Here is a 19,633-nt window from a genome sequence, read left to right as displayed (position 1 = left end):
TAGCTAGGAAATTCAGCATTGTGACTTAAAAATCACAGTATGAGGCAATTTGGAGAGGTGGTTTTGTCTGGGATAAGCCAAGACATTTGATTTTGATGATAGCTGCATTAAGTATGCAAAATGTAGAGCCTCTATGCATAGAGCTAATTTTTTTTTAAAAAAAAAAAGACAAACAAAACCTTACCTGTAGGAAGCAAACTTCAATTTTGTTTGCAGATCGTCTGTAGATGTGTTCTGGAGGAAGACATTATAAGTCTGCATGTAATTACCTGTGGCAAACCTGACAAATCATTGATGTAAATTCAAATTCAAATCGCCTTGCATTGCACAAATAGAAAATCCAAAAGAACAGCTTTCAGTGCAATTTGCTGCTGAATGTACTTCAGATAACACAAACTGGCTGAAATGAGGCTAAAAAATTATGGAAGATTTATATCCTGGATGTTCTGGTTCGACATGGGTGGCAGAGTAATCCAGAGAAATGCTGCACTGCAATGTCTCTTCATTGCTGAGGACCTACAGAAAAGGAGCAAACACACATAAACTAAGACCCTAACTACACTACTGCTTCTCTTAGGATTGCAATAATTACGCCAGTCCAGGTCACGAGTGAAAGCTGTAAGCCGTCTTCTGCAAAATAACAAGTCTTCAGGTCAAGTCCAATAAGCATTAACGAACAGCAATTTTCTACTACCTCAAATCCAGATGGATAAGACAACAGAATCACAACTGTACTGGCTTTGCAAAAGCATATTTTTTCTTCTTGGTTTCATTTGACTCAATCTTTTGCCCTCCACAAGGAGAGTTTGGAGTCAGTGCCCACTATGTACCTGATGTTGGTGCTTAGCCTGCTTTTTGGACTCTCTCTTATTGCAGCCATTGAGTAATACTTTAGCTCTGTTAAACACTTTCATTCTTTCAAAGGAAAAGGAAAAGCACAATAGAGACTTTTACAGCGGGGTGACATTTTATCCTTCTGTCATGAACTGAGAAGAGCCTTATTTTTTTTTAGGAATTCCCTTGGGATTTTGGTTGTATGGGACCAAAGGGTGCCAGTTTGCTCCCCTTGTTTTCCTTCCCCTTCTCGCAACTTCCTAAGGAAGCATCATCCTCAGCTAAATTCTGCTGGTTCATGCAGCAGGAACTTGTATCCCACAGCGGTTCATCACAAACCCCAGAGCACCCAGAGACACATGCAGAAATGACCCATGTTACATCCAGACAAAGGTGGATAGTGCAGATATTCTTGCCAGAGGTAAAATTCTTGCCAATTCTCTTATTTCACTCCACACATTGCTAAAAGTAGAATACCAGTACAGCACAAAGCTCATAAAAGAACAACATCATAGGGACATTTCTAAGATGCTACAGAAAAAAGGCTCTTTGTTCACTTGAATAATTACTGAATTCCTGAAGGAGATGCAGCATCTCCTTCAATCTCTCTGCATATTTATATTATTTCTGTCTGCTTTGCCCTTGGGTGAGCTACCTAAGCAAGGTAGCAGAAGGTTCATCTGAAAGGCACAGAAGTTTGCATTCAGATTTTCCTGCACTATAAATTTGTGAGACTGAGTCTTTGAACACACCCAGTTACCTGGCTTTATTATTGTTTTTGTAATTCCGATATCTTGCTTGCTGCTTTATCTTCTCTGCAACAGCTGGCAGTGCTACTTGCAGCTGCCACCAAAGTCTGCGGAATATTGAAAGCAGGCCTCCCTTAACCCTGGACTTGAAAGGGTGTCAGAGAGTTACAAGTTTAAACTAACAAAAAAACAAACCCGAGATTCAAAACGTAGCTTGCTAGCTCCAAGAACAAGCAGACGTGTGCACGCACACTTTTTTTACTTAGTGTTCTTTAGTGGCAATTAATTTTCCTAAGAAGTTCTTGGGCTTTGCACATAACTCTGCCCTACCCCACGTATATTTGGAGCTCAAAAAAGGAAAGGGGGATCTCCAGGGACATGAATCAGACTAGTTGAGCAATATTGGGAACTTCAACATTACTGCAAAGCACAAACTTCTTTGCCTTGTCATATCCAGAGCTTATTAAAGCAAAACACTGCAAAATGGCAGAGAAACAAGGTCTGATCCAAATAAATATTTGGAAGAAAGACTTGTCAAAGAGTATAATATATATGCCAAGTATCCTCTTAGGAACAAACTAATTTTGTACAGACAGTCCTGAATAGGAGATACATTCATAAAAATGTCTTGTCACTGGGTTTCAGAACAGCATGGGAACTCCTTACCGAACGAGTTTCCAGGTATGACTCAGTCCTCTCCTCTCTCTCCTTCTCCTCCTATGACGAGTTAAGAGCAGTCAGCACTCCTTGGTCTCTCCACAGGGGTTCATTCATTCATCTGTGTTTTGCAGACACTGGGATTGCCCTGAGAGTTTTCAAGGTACAAAGAGAAAGTGGAAATAAAAAGCAGCTCCCTGCATGATTTGTGAAACATGCAAAATACAATAGCAATAAAAATAGTAATGAGCTCATTAGAATAGAAATGATCTCATTAGCAGTGCAAATGCCAATCACATACATGGCCAGGTTCCTGATGGTGCTGGAAGTCCTTTAAATGCCGTCCTTCTCTGCTCCAGCAATATAAATCCTATTTAAAAACATATAATTCTTCCCATCCTTGCTCTGCTGTCCCACCCTTTGGTCCCTAAGATGTCACCGTGCCTGGAAAAATAGCATATGGATGGTCAGATGCTCAGCTGAAGCAATAAATTCATGGTATTTGCAGATGAACAGCAATAATGGGGATCGTAAACGCAGCATCAGAGGTTTTAGACCATTGAGTAGGAATGCAGCATACAGACTGCACGTCCTGCTGCTTGAGACGTACATCTCTGGGAAATGGAATGGGGGGGTGATAGCATCTGCCTGTGGCTGGAGCACAATTTCATCTCTCCTCTTCACTACAGCCAGGTGGTGTGGTTTCTTTGCTTTCAAAGTTTCAGGCAGAAATATTGCCTTTGCTGAGAACGTGCTGGCCAATGGTCATGCTGGGTGAGAAAAAGCATCCAGTAGATGAGAGCAGTCAGGGGCAGACACTGAGAAAAGGCATGGGAAGAGCATCGCTCTGGGGGCCTGGCAGCAAAGAAAACTCAGTTACTCCAGTCCTGGTTACTTCTAGATCCCATATCATACTGGGACAGAACATGCTCAAGCTCTGCAAAACGTGAGTGTGAATATTAATTGGACAGAAAATGTCTATTTCACCATTATTCTATTAAATATGTACACATATACACCACTTGAAAGCTGGAGCTGAGCTCCTCATATCAATGTAATTAGCTGTGTACACGAGAAGACACTTCATATCTTCATTTCATAGATCAGAAATTGTACTGGAGGAAATGTAGAACTAAACAACTGGTCTTAGTAGGCTCTTGGCTTGAGGTCCCAGAAGTTCAGTGCCTCTCTCTGGGCAGTAATGAAGCAGATGTGTACCCTTTTCTACTGGCTAATATCCATAATTCTTAGTCTACACACAACCTCTCATTGGACACTCTTTTTCTCGTTACATGTTTACATGCCTTAGGGATCAGATTTCACAAGACCTACATTTTAGGGGACCTGAAACATCAGACACTGCAGTACTATAATCCCTCCGCACAAACATCTCTGTGACTTTCCATGGTTGCAGAAAAGCCTGCAGCAACCTACCAGTATACAGAATTCTTTTTCAATTATTTGTAATCTAGGCTACCAGAAATGTACAACTCCATCAAGATCTGCAAGGTAATAATGAGCCACACTCTTCAAAAATGTACTTAAGGTTGAAAGTGATTAAAGATGCTCTAGCCTGCAATTACCTATTACTCACTGGTGCTCTAAATGGTTCATTTTTCACATAATTCCAGGAAGCTGTAACTTCTTAAAGCAATGTTTCTGGTAATTATGGGAGAGAAGCAACAGCAGCCACTGAGCATTATCTAAAGCTGCAGCAGAGTCAGAAATGCTGCCTTCTGCAGATGATATAAAAAGTGTAGTGGTGTTGCAAAGAGAGGCACCACCTGGTCTGACTGCTTGTCCTCTGATTGCTTAGGACTGCTGACCACTCACCAGGACTTCAGTTCATTTTGGAGAAATGCCAGACTTTGGAAAGTTTGTCCCTGCTTGGTGAGCATTTCTGAGAGCAGCTTCAGCCTCACACCAAGGGAACTTGGTTCAGAATCGTGGCACTCCCTCTTGCTGGGGCCGAGTTAAATTCTTGCCTCTCTGAAGCTGGCCTAGGAATAAGAAAAGGCTTTTAGAAATGTAACTTCAGGTTGTCTACATTTTAGTTTTGAAATACAGTTAAAATATCTGTGGCAGAGACATCTGTATGCTAAATTTCAACAATCTGCTTTCACTTTTGTGTCCTCTACTCTGTTAATGGTTTTTATTTATCAATTTCTTGTTCCAGACAAAGTTAAATGAGACCTGGTTTTCTTGTAGTAAAAGTAGTGCCACTTTGGTTGCATAAATGTATTGGAGAGATGTCTAAAGAAAAATAGAAATACAAATAAATAAAAAGCTCCCCTGCACTTGAGACAACCACTCCATACCAGACACTGTAATTGCAGGACCAAATGCTGTGGTTGTCCTGGATGCATCTTTGCATAACACGAGAGAACGAACCGTAACGATGATTGTATTGAGCTCAACAGTTTGTGGTAGTGAAAAACACGACTTTTATGGCTATGGGCTCCTCTGGCTGGAAGTTGCCTTGCTTCAGAGACATACCTTTGAAATACAGGCAGCATTAGTTTCACGCATGCTGTGGAGCCCTGAATGGTGTTTTCACTACCGCTTCCGTTTTGTTGCTCTGCTCGTCACCAGGACCTCTTCACCCCATCTTTCCTTAGGCTGTGTCACCTCTGGCACAGTGTGATGGGCCATAGCTCCTGAAAAGAGAAAGAAAGAGGAAGAGAGAAAGAATTAGTGCTAGTAGACCAAAAATAGGTTGGCAAGGCAGCGCTTCAGGCTCCACTCGCTGCTCCTGGGTGCAGCTGGGCTGCGACACATCTCTGCATTTCTAATTATTTCAACCCTCTGCTTCAAGGCAGCAGTCACACCTGGCATTTCAGTACCTTTCACTACAATGGTGGTGAAGTTGAAAGCATAAGAAGAAATGAATTATTTACTGCTGATTCTGCTACACATTTTTACTTGGAAAGAAAAAAAAAAAAAAAAAGCTTGGACACATTCCCATTGCATGTCCAGGCTCACTGCTGAGCTCTTTCTGCTCCTCCTGTGATGTTTTCTCACTCATCCCTTCTCCCCCCTTTATACTTCTCTAACACTATGTGATTAAGTGCGCTTAACAGGACAGTCCACATTCATAAGTCGTTTCACCTGTGTTTTTGGCTTGGAAAGCGTCATGATGGTTCATCTTGTTTGTAAGGGGATATTGTTTCACAAAGATGTTATTTCATTATCAGATAACAATGATCACAGCTGCTGAATTTGTGAATTTTATCTCAATAATAACAATTACCTGTTTGGAAAGTACAGTGCACACACACATAACACCGTATAAAGAGTAAATGACACTATTACTAATAATAGAATTACCCCTGTTACTAATGGCAGGAACATATCTCACGCATAATAAGCTTTCCCAAGATGACTTCAACTCATTTAATCTCAAGTATTTATCTCAGTAATACGGGAAAAGATATTAGAAACAGAAATAGAAAGATGTGCCTAAAGATCACAGTACTTTATCTCTTCTGTGTGATAACCATGGTGAACAAAAGAAACACGCCTTCTAGCACAGGGATGCGGCTGGAAAAACACCAGCCCCAAACCAGGTGGCAGTGGCAAGTCTCTTTTCCAAAGCTCAGTCTGAAGCTGTCTCTTATTCCTCCTGACGGTGTAGGTCAGTTAGAGAGATCTCTGCCTTCAAAGCAGGGGAAGACAGCTGAGAACACAAGTTAGCAAAAGGAAATGAAGAAATAGCCACTACCAGATGATTAATGCTACCAATATGAACCTGGCTGACAGCTCAGAGCCCGAGCACCTCTGCTGAAACAGATTGACTGAGTCTCTTGAAATACGGCAACTAAAGAAAAAGAAGCTGCCTACTGGGAAACGTCTAAACCCATAGAAGAGTGATTGAACATGTTTGGGCTGGAGGAACTGGCTGGAGAGAATTTCTGGCAATGTTTGCTACTCTTTATCTGGGTGCTTAACATCCGCTTGGCTCAGCACACCACTATCACATCTATTGGCTGAAAAGTCAAAGGCGGTGGCACACAAATTGATCTTCATTTTTTCCCAGGTAATTTGGAAACATTTCATGAGTTGTATTTTTCCACCCTGACCTATATTTCTGGTGATGATTAATTTTTCTTTTCTTTTTTTCTCAAAGGAAAGCAGACTGCAAGAGCTCTGCATGCTCCCAGCCTTGGCTGTATTCTCCCACTCTAATTGCTTATTGCTGCACGGCAGAAAAAGCAGGACCACGTGTCGTGATCGCATCCCAGGAACAAACTGCTCCAGGACCACAAACTTCCCGTTTTGCTTATAGGTTCAGGGGACGCTCTGCAAGTTTCAAAGCCATGAAATAGTCAAATACATATTGAAATACTCATTGCGTGAGTGCACGCGAGCATGAGGTGTGCACAGAGTTTTCTCTTTGGGATTTATGGCAGATTTATCCATGTCGTAAAAAGAGCACACTCCCAGGTCAGCCCTGGAGTGAAACTTCCCACAAAGACAAAATAAGGGCTTTCCCCATGTCTTGGGGTTACAACAAAGATCTGCATCCTGCTCTGCTCGAGCTCGCTGAACTTTAATTTTAAAGTGACCAGAAATACAGGTGCAGCAGCGTTTGTCTGTCGTGGCAGTAGCACAATATAGAAGCACTTTATAAGCACGGTACTGGTTTTGCTCTGTGTGACCAGGGCACGGGCACCCACGCAGAGAGACTGAAAACTAACTTTATTGCTTATCACCTTTCCTTCCAACATTACTCTCCCACTTCACTTTCCTGAAGAAGTTACAAAACTTTAGTATTGTCTCAAAACGCCGGAGACCAGTAGCATTTTAAGGCCTGATTCATAGCTCATAGGAACATCAAAGGAGAAGTCCTAGTTTCCTGACATTCTTTTTCTCGTCTTTACATTCGGGGTCTGTTCGCAGCTGATTTTTCTGATAAGTAAAATAAGCACTACTCAAGCAGTTCAACTTCAGTGGCATCCTATTGGGCTGAAGCAGAAAAAGGCTTGTGCAACAACTTCTAATGATCTATATTTTGGGAAGGAGGAACATCACCTCTAGGAATTCAGCATTATTGGATACTCTAATCCAGAAGAGATAAAAGCACTTACTAATTACTGCTGGGTTTTGTTTCTTTCAAGAACTGGGTTAAATCTCTTTTGAAAGTTGATGTCTGTGCTTGTTAGATCTATAATTTAATTTGTTGAGGACTTTTTCCTCTTTTAGAGTTTTGTTCTAATGATATCTGTGCTTTTCCTCCTCTTCTTTCCCCCTTTTTTCTCCCTAAAGATATGAACATTTGATTCACTCTAGATTTCTTTTCTTTCCTTTTCTTTCCTTTTTTTAACAATGAACCGTCAAGCTGACCCAACTTCTTTGGGGTCTTATTTTTTTTCCTTAAGAAAAAAATATGGATGCTCCTCTTGCTTGACTGTTTAATAATTCTGAGATTTATTTTCTTTTGGAAGGTTCCTGACTGAAATCTATGTTCATGCTACATTGGAGAGGGAACCCAAAACTTCTACTTTAGAAAGGAAAAAAAGTAAGATTATAGTTTATCTGCCAACCATTACTATGTAACTTTGCAGAAGCAAAGGAAATGGGGCTAAGAGGGAGCTTGAAAGGTCATTTGATTCATACTTCTCCCCAAAGTCAGGGTCAACTCTACGTCATTCCTGACAGTTTTTCTAACCTGTTCTTAAAATCCTGCAGGAACACAAGTTGCACAATCTCCCATGGCAATTTCTATTAATATTCAACTGTCTTCACTGATAGAAAGGTTTTCCTAATGTTTAACCTGCATTTCCTGAGAGGCAGTTTAAGCCTGTGACTTCTCATCCTGGCTACGTGTATTTGATCTTGTTAAGCCTGTCCAGCTGAGGGAAATAGTCCAGCAGACTCGCAGGAGCTTTCTATATTTATGCTCTTCTGCAAATATAGACTAATTCTGAAAAACCCACCCACTGAGAGCTATGCCCAAAGTTCAAAGAGAGATCAGCCGTTTACCTTGCCTATGCCCGAAATCTATTGATATTTTGCTATGTCCAGGGGTGGTGTGGTGGGAGAGCCAGACAAACCACACACTGTGCTTAATTGCACAACTTCCTTCCTCCACCTCAACGTGTAGGACAATGTTTTTCACTTCTGCTCTACGTCACACACTGATATATTTGAGTACTGACCAGTTACTTTTGCATTGAGCACACTAATACCTGGATGATGAATTCATATAAATGAATTCTTTCCTCCATCCTGCCATAAAAACAACACTCCAAAATAAGCAATACCTCTAGTTTGCTATACAAATAAGAAACAATTTGACTTGCTGTCCTGTTTCTTACCTGCGGGATGGCTATTGACTCATAGATGATCTTATGGCTCTATATATTAAAACTTAACGTCACAGTCAGCTTTGCCACTGGCCTGGTAGATTCACTTGGGTCAACCAATTAACCCTTCCTTTAGCTGACTTCCTACATTAAAGGGAATGATTGAAAAAGATGTATTTGTGAAATGCTTTGAGGTGTGCTTTGGTTTATTGTTCTCAGGTCTAGGAATTATCGTGTGAGTCTATAAAACTCCTTGGTACAAAACTGCATAAGTGGAAGCAGCTCAGGGCTTCATGGCCAGGTAGCCCAAACAGTTTCTTACCTCCCAAAGGCGAAGGGACTAAAAGGATCACACTTTTGGCAGCCATTGGTGCCTCTCAGCCTTTTCTTTTTCTCTTTCAAGTCGCAGCCACAGCAGTGCTGGCTTTCCAGAGCTCTTCCACAGGCAAAGCTCACATCTGCTAACCAGGGCAGACAACAGCTGGGTCACAGCTATTTTGCTGCTCCCAGCAGTTGCAGCAATTTTGCCTGCCCCTAGCACTGGCCCTGTCTGGTTATTAATATTTATTTTCATCATTATCATCATTACTGCTACTACTATTCTAAATAACAATGGAACAAATTCCTTCTCAGAAGTATTTTTCTTTAAAGTTACTAAATAGTGTGGTGATAAAAAGAGAAATATTTTTATTGTGTTAGCAGGTTAAAGTCCTTTATGCTGGAAGATGGGGGCATGAGGAGTTATCGTCAAAACAAATTGAGTGTTGGAGTCACATAGCATGAGATCAACTGCCTCAGGCAACCAGAAATGCTGGTTTCTTTAATCCTGGAGCAATTGTAGCCTTGAAGGCACAAGCCCTGAAAACCTGGAGGTCTCACAGCATGACAGGGTGAAGTGGTAGGAAAGCAGGGAGCATCTATCAGACCACAAATGGGCAAAGAATTGAAAGCATATTTTGACTGACATCAAATGATTGTGTTGCTGGCCTCAGGAAAATGAAATACTGAACAACAAAATGCCATCGTTTGGGGCCAGTCAAAAATTCCTTGCTCAGCCCCAAGCTGAAACACTTTTGGTTTGCTTGATCTTCTGGGAAAAAGAAGAAAGACTATCATGAACACATTTAAATGGGGTATTTTGGAATGGAAAAAAAGGACTAAAATCTTTGTTTTCTTTTCCAAGTTTTGACCGGCTTTCTTGTGTGAAACTGTTTCGCAAATTTGCCTCAAATAGACTTTGTCCAAAAAAAACCAAAAATACAATTTCAACTTCTCTTGCTTTAACACAAACATTTTTTCTATAGCATCTCACCTTAAATACATCATAAGGACTGCATTTCCATCAGACACTTCACTTTTGATGAAGGAGGCACAAATACTGAAAAGCTGCTCAATTTGGCTCAGCGCTCCCTACATCTGGGACTGGAGTGTCCTTGTCCCTGTCCGAGGGGATCACCAGTGCCTCTCTTGGGGGATGTTCCCAAGACTAGATGACAGACACAACAGCCAGGAACGGGGTAGATACAGCTGAGCAGGCCTTTAGGCATGACTCCACTGACTTCTGGATGCGTCATGCATCCCCATGATCCCTTGGTTATTTGTGTGATGCTTCAGGTCCCCAAATGCAAATCAAGGTCTTGCTGCACTCAGAGTCACAGACAAGTAACAAAAGAAATCCCACTCCTAAGGAGCTCACATTTTGTTTTCACTGCCTGGTGAAAGGAGCTAATGAGGTTTGGCCTAGAAACCCTGAGGCTCTCCTCCAAAAAGAGATCCAACTTTCATCTTTCTACAGAAGACACGACTGCAGCAGCTATTGTGCTGAGTCTAGAAAGCTGGAAAGATCTCAGCTAGCAAGAAGGATAGCTTATCAATTCTCTAAAAAATGACAAATCAATAAAAGGTCTTCAAAATTAAATCCCACAGGTCATATTTCATCAAGAAGTCTGTAAGTACAGTCATGACTCTCAGTCTCACAAAGCAGGACAGAGGGCCCCATTCCACAAACCGAAACCTCAGAAGCACAGGGCCGTGAGAAAACAGTATAAAATTGAAAAAAATGCACATTAATATCCACAGAAATAATTTTAAAAATTATAATTGATTTTTTTTGCCCGAGCTCATCCTCCAACAATGCACAGAGCAGAGCCTGTAACAAAATAAACCCAAATATACCATCAGCATCTCTCTTACCTTATGCATCATGACTTCATAGCTTCTACCACCAGCACTCATTGTGCAACACACCTCTGAAGTAGGGAGGTACTAAGACTCTTAATTTACAAGTGGAAAACCAATGCCCAGTTTCTAGAAGGTACTGTTCCTGCACTGCAGCTCCAGTTGGCTGAGAGAGAGCACCGTGAACACTGTGACTGGCTAAAGGGCAGTTTCACAAACAAGGTACCTTTGGAAATTAGGGCTCTTAAGCAGCTGGGCCTAAGCTTTGAGCCACCTGAGCACATTTAGGAGTGTGATTAACTGATTAACTCCTTATAAGGAGGCTGAGAAAATCTCTGGTATGGATGAGTGTCTCTGGTATGGATCACTGTCAGGCCCTTCTGTTCAACCCATAGAGCTGCAACTCATTCATAGCATCACCCCAAGAGTGGCCCTCGTGGTTTTCTTAATATTAAAGTGTTTAGCAATCTCTTTGAAATATGAAAACAGATCTAATTATTCACATAATTGGGGAAAAGAGGCCCCCTGCTGTTTCCCAAAAAGCAGGCAAAATGGCCCATTGCAACAGCCCAGGAAGGAGACACACACCACGCCAGTGCCGTATGGAATAAGTGCAGAAAATCTCTTACTCACTCACTCTACAGTCTGTTACCACACCTTCTTTTCAAAAATGCTTGTATGCACAGCAGAAAAATCAAAGTTTTTTTCTTTCTACTCAACAAAATGCATAAGTCTGCACCAGTAAATTCTCCAAATCCAAATGCTACTCATGCAGAGCCACCCAGCCGTAACCCCTTCCATCAGCTGCCTTAGAGGAGGGTAAATCACAGCTGTGATAGCTGTCCAGGCAGCATTGTTCCCCTGTGTCCCCCCCCCACACCATTGCTTCGCCCCTCTGGAGCTCATGGAGGCAAAAATGGGAATGATGGCAGCATGAGTGGCATTGCTTTGTGCTCTGTGGCTTCCCAGCAGCTCACTTAGGTGGTAATGCGGGAAGTGAAAGCTCCTTGGGCTGACAACTGCAAACGTGAACTGGGGAGTTGCAGGTCTTGGATATCCATTAGAAGAGACAGGGCAAAGGTATTGCTTTTAACCACTTTGTGTTATCAGACCCCCACTATCTTGCAAAGGGAAGATGGGTTTCTTTGGACTACCAGCTCCTGACAGCACTGCCATCATTTCTCCCTCTCAGAGCTTCCTTTCTCAGTTTTGTTTTTCTCTATTTCCCTTTCTCCTTCCTCCCTGCTGCCACTCTTGCCCCAGAGGGCCCTGGCCTCCCACCTCCTTTCTGTGCAAGGACAAGCTCCTCGATCCATAAAGCACAGCCCTTTCCCAAGGGAGAAACGTGTTCCTTCCCCCAGGAACACCTTCCAGCACGCTGGGGTGGATTAGAAGAGCCAAATTATTTTTTTTTTCCTCTTGCCTCTCCTTAACGAACTCTTATTTTCCCAATCCTTGGCTGGTGAACACCCCCTCACCGTTCCCTGCTGGTGTTTTACTTTGCACATCCTTGCGTGTGGCCCAGTGCCATCTTCCCCATCTGTGCCGTCTTGCTGGCAGGTGGGCCCGTGCCGTGCCCGCGGATCCTGGGCTGCTCCCGGGGTCGGGCAGAGCAGAAGGAGAAGAAAGTACAAAGCCCAAACCGTGCCATCCGCTAGGATCACCAGCCAGAAGGGGATTCCACGAGCAGCTTATGATGCTGTGCACCAACAGTTAAGCCAAAGTGAGACAAAATAAAGATGTGTAACTCTCCTTTTCCAGATAAGCGTGAGTCAGCTGGGTTGCAGCAAGGAATGGTGTAGCTGTTCCAGCAGCATGAGTAGTACAGACAATGGACTTGCCTCTGTAGCAACTGCATTAACTCCTTGTACCTTGTTTTTGAGCTCAGAAATAATCAAGAGAAGCTATAGAACATACTAAATTATGTTTTGCTTATTTTTCAAACATTACGTACAACTTTATCATCATATTGTCAACACCCACTGCCGGAAAAGCAAACTGGCAGAGTCAGTAATCTCTGCTTCAAGAATCTGACCATCTCCAAATTTCTTTTAAAGTAATGAAATTTTGAAGACTAACAAACACAGCCTGTAGTTCTGCAATTTGATTTTTTTTTGTTATTGTTTCTCAGTCATCCATATACCCCAATGACACATTTTCTGTCTCTCCACAAAGGCAAAAGCATTTTTTTTTTACTTACAGTTTTTGTTGCATGTTCCAGAAATATTAGCACTGTCAGCTAATATTTGAAAGTTCACACTGTTTGTGACAGAGAGCACTCCTGGATCATCTCCCTTTATGCAGGAATTCAGATTGTGTTTAATTTACTCCCATCCAACAATAGCAACGTTGTCATGAGTTTGGCCAACTACCGTCACAGCTGAAAGACGAGTGTATAGTTCAGTTCTTGAGTCAAGGCTCGATTTCTTGCGGGTCACCCGCCTGGGCAGGTATTACAGGACCACCCTCAGAGCAGCTCTCTGCTGTTGCAGTCCACAGACACGCACATATTCATCACAGGTCAAATCAGATCAAGTCGAAGCCAACAGAATTTGCAGGAGAGGCAAAAGCCTTTTCTTATTGCACAAGGGAATATGCATAGGGATAGAAGGTGCTGTGGCCCAGACATAAATCAGTGCTGGGAACTTGAAATTAAGACTTTGCTCCAGTGATGAGTAATCTCTTTGCATAATAGCCCTCTGGATATTTTGGATACAGCAACATGTTGTTTCTCCCGTAGCAGCAGATTTTGGAGGTTCTTTCTTACCAATTCATGTCAAGTCTAGTTGGGCTGCAAATCTGTTTGAGAAAAATAAGAAAAAATGCTGATATTTGGTGACTTACACAAACATACAAATGTTTTTAGAAAAATTAATCTCCCATTTTAAAACATATGCTTCCTCCTTTGTATCTGTTTTGGTTTCGATTGTTTTTGCGTGTGTGAATATCTTAACAAATGTGTTGGCATGGACAATATATCTCAAGCAAAGGGAGCAAATGCTTTCAAAACCAAAGTTTTTAAAAGTCACAATGGTTGATTCATCACGGTAAACTTCTGATTTTTGCATTTACTGTCCCTTTTAATACTCAGTCACCATCACAGTCACATTGCCTACAGTTCAGATTTGCATCTGCTATGAAAAAACTGTGACAGTGATAGGATTGTCAGAGAAATCAAATTGCTGCCTTCATTTCTACCTTCCTAGGCGACAGTAGGGGCTGAAACAGCCCACAGGCTGTGGTCAATAAGTAAGCAACTGTGAATTTGGTGGCTTTAGTCAATTCCTCTTCTGGAAATTCAAGTGCTCTTAAGAGATTTGTTATGATCCAGGACATGCCTCTAGGAATCTTTCCTTTAAAATCCTTGAAGAGTATATCTGACATGGTTTAAGTGGCCAGCACAGGGTCTCTGTTGTCAAAACCTACTAAAAATATTGAAAAGCAGGCTTATATTGTGTTCCAGCCTAAGGTGATCTTTTGTTGAAGTTCCTCCCTAAAGCAATTTGTATGAGGCCCAGCTCAGTGCGTGCAGCCGTTTCCAGTGCTCTCCGTGCTCTGGGTCACATAGCCAGTCACGGGCTCGGTGAGTTCCAGAGACATTTTCCATACACTGTTCTCTTTGAACAACTCTGCCATCATTTGTTTCATTTCCACTAACTGCCTGCTCCCGAGCACCTTTGTTAGAGACTTCGTGTTTGGAGTTAAGAGCTAATTAAACTGAGAGGGCTGCCTTGCTGCAATTCATTGCTAAACAATTGAACTTTTATTTGATCTAATCTCTCAGAAGTGGAACCAGGCAGGGCTGGTGAGAGAGAGACATTGGTAAGATGCAGTCATGGGTCAGTGGAGTTACGTTCCCTTCCTGACCACATCAATAGGCAAATGTGCTGTGGTGCGTGCTGGTGGAGGGCTGGAGGTCAACGTGGTGGTGGAGGGATGGATGTCCATGTCCTGGTGGAGGACTGGACGTCAACGTGGTGGTGGGGGGCTGGACGTCCATGTCCTGGTGGAGGGCTGGACGTCAAGCAGCACGGGAGCAGTTTGGCATGAAGGTGTGAGTTGGCTCTCAGGTAAAGCAGTGCTGTACTTCAGCAGCAGCATCCTCTGCAAAGGGTCAGTAAGGGTGAGGAAATATAAATGAGGGAATTCTCTTGAGAGAGAAACACTGCCCTGGGAAAGTAGTGTTCAAGTTATTTGAGCTCTTAATTGGAATCAGGAAGGAAAGTGGGTTTGGGTGTTTGGTTTGGGTTTTACCTGTTTTGGGGTGGGGGTTTTGGTTGGTGGTTTTTTGTTTGTTTTGTTATGGTTTGGTGGGGTTTTTTTTGGGGGGGTGGGATGTTTTTTTTAAAAAAAAAGCGTTCAGAATTGCAGAACTCAAAATTCCTGTTTAATATTCTTTGCTTATGAAAACGAATTCATTTCTTAAATTACATAGCATGAGATCTCAGAAAGAGATAGTTACACACGGATCAGATGCTCTGGAATTGTCTGTTCTCTGCTAACATGGGCATGTCATTGCTCTTGTAAAATCACAGCTTAACCGAGGACAGCAGGGTCACTGTGCTTAACTCACAGCGTCCGTGTCTGCGGCTCTGAAGAGTGAACTGGTATATAAACTGATATTTCTTTTGAAGTGAACTGGTATTTTCACTCTATGGTGAGTCAAAGTGAGCTGGCATTTGTTTCTCAAAAACCAGAATGACATGAAAACCTTATCATCATATTGAGATAAAAGCCAGGTTTGGGCAGGAGACAGTTCTTCTGTCTTAGTCAAGATGCAATTTCATAATGTCAGCTCCCTTCTGCAAATAAGAAAAAAGCTGAAAACAATAAAAAAATATTGGACCATATCTATCAAAAAGTTACATTTTGTACATAAAAATGTGCTTTAATTGTATTTAAACTTTTTTTTAAAAAAAAAATCAAATCACTGCCTCTTTTTGCTTATTTTTGTCTCATGCGTCTGAAACTTAGAAAATTTCAAAAGCAAGGAGAGCTTTTCAGGTTGAGAGATCCTGCAGAGTACAGCCTTTTCTCTCAACAACTTACGTAAGGCAAGAAAACCTTTTCAAAAAGTGGTAGCAACGACTGGTGATCGCTGATACCAGTGGCTTTTAAAGCGCCAGCTATCAGCACGATCAAACCACAGATCCGACACAGTCTTTGGAAACAATTCTCTGTACTTCTTGTTAAAGCAAGCAGTAACAACAACCATAGGTTTTAACTCCATTGAATGACTAACCTCTCTCCTCACATGCCTGTCTACGAACAATGCAAACCTTTGCACAGCAGGAAGAGCCACAGTTCTTACCCCGTAGCTCTTGGATTTTGACCTACCCGTTTAGAGACCTCAGCCCCCCCTCTGTGTTATGCACCATAGCTATACAGGATCCACCTTACCCTGTCAAATTCGAAACTCAGAGAAGAAAACCTACACTGTAGTAATGCATTAACACTCTTTAATGTTGTTTAACCGTTGTCCATGTTGCAAGAACATCTTTTGATCCCAAGTGCTTCAATAGCCTTTGCTTGTAGCATTTCTCACCACGCTCTGGCCTTGCAGCCTCCACACCCACAGCCGTATGTGGAGCAGCTGTAGCACTGTCCTTCCTATTCCTATGACCCCTGAGATGCTGTTTACAGTGTTCAAGGGAAAGTCTTTCACTTATCACATTCCTGAGCAATTTTGGCTCAGGGATTCCAATCTATTCTCCTACCATTTTAGCAGCTGTATACCCAAACTCTCTAATGCTTCCAACTTCTGTTTTGTTAAGGACACATTTTTTTTTCCAAAGCGTTTGTTTCTGAGAACCTTCCATTGTGCTCTCTACTGCCTCTTCTGGATAATTAACATTTTTTCCATAGCTAAAGATGGGGGGGACACACACACACAAAAAAAAGTCTGCCTTAGCCTATTCATACAAGATCCTACAAAGACACAAAGCTTTACTTTTACTCTGTACTGGATCCAAGCCTAAATGTCCATAAAGGTAAAGGCACCTTTACAACTGCAGTTACTAATACATACAGTTACCAAATAACTGGTGTCAAAGACAACAGGTGTACAAATTATGACTGGGAAGGAAATAACATAAAAGAATGGTAGTTTTCTATATTCATGCTACCATTTTTTATGACTAGATCATTTAATATTAGAAATGCCATGTCAGTATCTTACTGCAAAAAGATTTTCAACCGTATTGCTCTAGACTATATGATTTTTTCCTTAAGATAGCATTCAAGCTGAATTAACTAAAGTAACAAGACAGTGCAAAGACAAATTGCTCAGATAATGCTGTCATTGAATTATAAACATAGGATTTAAGAGGCAAACCACAGTTTTCGACCTGACCTGTAGAACGTTACAGTAAAAGCTGCAACACTGCTGCATCTCTGAGATGGGGACTCATCAAACACATTGTTGTTTGGTTATAGTGTCCTCCCCAAAGGAAATTCTCCATCTGAAAAGCCCTTTGAATTATTTTAAGAAGCAATTAAGGGGATCAGGTTATTTTCTTTAATCATGATAGCAAATGAAGGCATGTATTAGAGTTATGCTTTCACGATGCCTGTGTTGTAACTGGGATGGTGAGCCTTGCTGGGAGAGAATGATCTCAGCTTTACTGCTTTGCTGAATCAGGGCCTTAAGACTAACTGGTGAAAATGAGTAATTTGAAAAGTACAAGCTCATTTTGTACTCCCACTAATTGACACAACACTGTTCTTGCTTAATATGGAAACTCATGAGCTAAGAGGTGTCTTTCCTTCTCCGTCTTAAACGCAACAGGGGAGGCTATTCTTGTGTGTTCTCTATGAACCACTGACGCTGATTTAGATAATCATTTCCATGCCTTTTACTGTACTTCCTTGCACAGACTTTTCCTACAGATGACCTTTTGGAGTTGGAAAGTCTGAATATTGTGGAGAGAACATAATTTCCTGCCTGCTACTGCATGTGAACCTTGAAACAGCAGTCCTGCACCATGGCCCAGCAAATAAAGCATGTGACTGGCAAGATGAAATGAGGAATTATGGTGAAACAAATAAACAAACAACGATCAAAGTAAGCCGAAGAGTCTGATCATACAGGACAGGAGGAACCAGTGGTCTTTTTCTAACTCAATTTTTGCTTCTGCTGTTGGAAGCAGAATTTCAAGCACCTTAGTGTCACGAGGATTTAAAAATTGGGAAATACTCAGTTCCAGGCAAGGGAAAGAAGTGAAACTGCAGAATTCTTTACCATTGCAACAGATAATTTGTGATTTGTATGGTATCTCCTAGCAGTCATCACAAAGCACTTGGGTCCAGGTGAGGGAGATCCTAGTATTTTATGCAGCATTTATGCAGTATGCAGAAGAAATAGGAAGGCCTGTGGGGAAAAGCTTTAATATTTCAGTTCAAAGAGGTAGAGAAAGCTGGAAGACAGCATGCCACTTCCCATAACGGTGACACTCAACTGCAAACATGCAAGCAGAAAGCACAGGAGCGGAAGGAACTTCAGCAAAGGATAGGATTAGCATACCAAGGACAGGATGAATTCAGTTAGGGACAGGGCTGATCCGAGTGTGCCTGAAAATATCTGTGGCAGAGAGTAAAATCTTGCAGTTCCCCAACACGTCCTCCTGCCCAGGCACGGTCTCTGGAGTATAACCTCACTCCCAGATCTGTGGGCTGGGACATAAGCATGAGCAGAAAGTCTGTGCCACTTTCTTAGTGCTACACAGCCCAAATGGTTTTCCTCTGGGTCTTCAAGACCGGTGATGGCATGGCGAAAACAAGAAGCCAAGCCATAAAGCTTTGAAAGACAGATAAGGTAAAGTGGTCAAAAAAACAGGCACTGTCTTTGTACTAATGAATTTTGCCATTCAACTAAATGAAAAATACAGTCTGTCTTCACAAGTGTGATTGGCGTAACAGTGCAGCCGTAGGCACTGCACAAAGAAAGAAGAAATGCTGATGTTCACTGAGGTGTCTAACTGCAGAAGGAGCATTTTTACTCCGTCTGCCTTGAAACATCAGTCTTTGAGCACCACACTGGGGATTTCTGCCCTTTGAAAGACTGCTTTGAAGAGCTGTACCTGAATAATGTAAAGATACCTGGTATTCACCACAGATAACTTGCTGCAAATACACGTTCCCAAAAAGTCTCCTGATGAAATAAATTTATTCTTTCCATGGATGGATTTTCAGAAATGCGCATTAGGAGTATTTACACGCGTAAAGTCCTGAGCACAGAAAGTCAGCGAGTCAGCTGGGAATCCCGACACCGAGCAGCAGGCGTTGTATTCTGTTCCCTAGAAGTGGCACCAAATGTCTTTTCTGCTTAACCCAAGAGAGCTCTGAGTGCTTCAGGGATAAGAGGAAAAAGGGGTGAGGAGAAAAACTTGTTTGTCAACACGGGAGCAAAATAGTGGTAGAGAAATTAATCTTTCTCACAAGATTCCTGTCATGTTCTCTATAGCTTTTTTTTTCTCCTTTTCCAGTACATGTGTACACAGATCTCAAAATGATGAGAGATGAAATAAGAATGGGTTGAATGACAAATTCAGTATATATTATACAATATTATACACATTCTTCAGATTTGTTTAGGAGCAAGATTTTTCTGGTATAAATCAGACAGAGTATTTCAGCATGGCATGGGACCATTTCTGTCCATCTGGCTTTGCAAAGAAATTATGTGGAGAAAGTAGAATTACACTTCAAGAGATAAAAAAATACCCAAGAACTGAAATGATATAAGTAAGAGTAAAACAAACAAAAAAAGAATCCAGACTAACCCTATTTTAAATGTGGAGCTGTTCTAGGAAATTTAAAAAGAAGTGAGAATTGATGGAAATGAAAGAACTAAGCTTTGAATTTAGTAAACGATGCTTACTTGATTACACCCATATGTAGTCACTGATGAGC

At 41.7% G+C, this 19,633-nt stretch overlaps 1 long non-coding RNA gene across 6 annotated transcripts in view; it reads right to left on the bottom strand.

The window, feature by feature from the left end:
- The window catches only part of LOC128853694 (uncharacterized), a 135,572-nt gene that overhangs the window by 18,954 nt on the left and 96,985 nt on the right, over positions 1 to 19,633 (bottom strand). For 2 of the 6 annotated variants that reach the window (XR_008452379.1, XR_008452384.1), the window contains 6 exons: positions 12,924 to 13,522; positions 4,737 to 4,897; positions 4,074 to 4,240; positions 2,250 to 2,388; positions 1,595 to 1,690; positions 185 to 234 (listed from right to left, as the gene is read on the bottom strand). This is a non-coding gene — a long non-coding RNA (uncharacterized LOC128853694). Of the gene's footprint in view, positions 1 to 184; positions 517 to 1,594; positions 1,691 to 2,249; positions 2,389 to 2,541; positions 2,685 to 4,073; positions 4,241 to 4,736; positions 4,898 to 12,923; positions 13,523 to 19,633 lie in introns of all 6 variants that reach the window. The other 4 variants (XR_008452381.1, XR_008452380.1, XR_008452382.1 and 1 more) reach the window with 4 other exon arrangements.

Source organism: Cuculus canorus, chromosome 15 (assembly GCF_017976375.1).
Source record: "Cuculus canorus isolate bCucCan1 chromosome 15, bCucCan1.pri, whole genome shotgun sequence".
Taxonomy (NCBI): domain Eukaryota; kingdom Metazoa; phylum Chordata; class Aves; order Cuculiformes; family Cuculidae; genus Cuculus; species Cuculus canorus.
Note: the sequence above shows the minus strand (reverse complement) of the source record. Positions and strands in the feature narration are given on the sequence as shown.